Raw genomic sequence first — 2122 nt, 5'->3', positions numbered from 1 at the left:
CAGTCGTTTTGAATGTGACATCCACACAGTACAAATGCTCACTCAACAGCATCTACTGCCCCCCACTGACTAGTACAGTGAAGTCATCATTGTTCATACATGCACATTCCAGTCCACTCTCCTTGGCTGCCAGGTTACATCGATGTCACCCAAATCATTCTCCTTATATTAAGAATGACTGGAATTTTTCTGGACAGACCTTGTAAGTGTTCAAGGAGATCTTTTTTTACATGTCTGCTATTGAAAGTTCTTAATAAGGAAATTGAATGTACTAAATTTATAAAGTAAGTTTAAAGTGTTCAAAACAGTTTAAAATTTAACATTTAAATAAGACAGAATATGAGTTGAAGTCCCTTTAAAACAGTGTTATATTTTGCTAAATGTATCAGTAAAACATGAGTAGAATTAAAAACAAGAAAAAAGCTGTGTGTTGGATGAATTTTACTAAAGTAAATATTAAAATTAAGTAATACTTAGATAATTTTTGTTAATGTATCTTCCTAGGGACCCTCAAATTTTGCCTTAATTTTTTTTCATCCTCTTTTTGATGAATCTTTTTCAGGAATAGATTGTGGAGTTGGATGTTCGCCAGGCTCCACATTCATGAAGAGTCTGCTTGGGGCAGGTCAAGGAGTCAGGGATGTAAATGTCACCTGAAGACTAAGGATCTGGCAGGTACCATTTTGGGCGGAAAGGAAGAGATGTTGCCTCTGCCAACCCTAATGATGAGTGATCTGAGCTGATTGGTTGTTTGCTTACTAACCACTGCTCTCAGTACAAGATGTGTATGCCCTTGTGGCCATCAGCCACAGGCCAGCGTGTTGTTTCCTGAGTGGTGGATGGAAAATTCTTTCATTGACAGGAAAATTATAGAAAATTGTGAATGCTGTTGGTTAGAACAAACGCTAATTTGAGCTGAGAATTTACCTTCCTTTTTTGTTAGAAATTAAACCAGTGAAAGATAGATAAAGGGGTGGTTCATATTATTATCCATACAAATTCATTATTAGACTTTTGAGGAAGAAATAGACTTATTAGTGGAGAAAAATGGTTATGCTCGAAGATGGGGACCTCAAGCACACTGTCTTTTTTTGTTAGTTTAAATGTGGTTTGCAATACATTGTTAAAATAGTGGCAAATTAACACTGATTTGTAGAAAAGCCATCTGCACCACAAGAGACTGGATGAAGCTTTGGTATTAGCTGCCACTGCTTAAGGGTGTTGAGCCCTCTGCTTCCCGATCCCTTGTTCTCATTCCCCGCTTTCATTTACTCATCTCACTTAATAAGGAGTATCTCACTTACTTGAGTGAGTTCTTCCCACATTCTTCCTTTTAATGTTTGTAAATCTTTCTGCTATGTGTCCATTCACTTTGCTCAAACTTCAGAGTGAAATGACTCTAGCTAAGCCTCCAATTTACAGTTATGATTATTATGCAGATTTATGACCAGAATATAGGAGAATTAAACCAACAGAATCAGAAGGATTCTAGCTTATATAGCCGTGATCATCTGCATAAAAAGAAGAGCAGAGGGTGCTGTGAGGGGAGGCTAGTAAGGCAGTCTTCTGTGGGATTTGGAGTCAGCTCCAAGGTATGCTTGAACTACACTAGCATTGGGATTCAAGCACCAACCACAAAGTTTAAGCTAAGAATGAAAGGAACTTGGTTTAAAAACAAGAAAAGTGTGATTGCACAGGATTTAGGGAACAAGACAAATAGTATACATGACTAAGTACCCAGAGAATGTTTAGAGAGTACATTTTGTAGAATTATAGAAGTACAAGACCTTTGAGGATGATGAAGTCCAAACCTTTAATTTCATGGATGAGGAGAGTTTACAAGTCTTGCCCAGGGCAATGGGCCCCAGTGTCCCAAGCCAATTTCCTTTCCATTGCATAAGGGTGGTTTAGAAGGTGATGCTTCTTGGTGGGATTCAATTACAGGTGCAGAGACTGGCTGGTCAACTCACCCGAAGGGCTCCCCGCTGCTCTTCCCCCAGGGTTGCCACTTATCTCCCTCACAGATGAAGAGGTCTCTTCTAATTAAATTTCACTGACAAAAACAGGTGGTGATGCCAGGAGCCATAGCTTACTGCTTTGCTTCTTTTTGACTGTTTCATTA

This window comes from Phyllostomus discolor, chromosome 7 (genome assembly GCF_004126475.2).
Source record: "Phyllostomus discolor isolate MPI-MPIP mPhyDis1 chromosome 7, mPhyDis1.pri.v3, whole genome shotgun sequence".
Classification (NCBI taxonomy): domain Eukaryota; kingdom Metazoa; phylum Chordata; class Mammalia; order Chiroptera; family Phyllostomidae; genus Phyllostomus; species Phyllostomus discolor.
The sequence above is the reverse complement of the archived record's forward strand: the minus strand, read 5'-3'. Positions refer to the sequence as shown.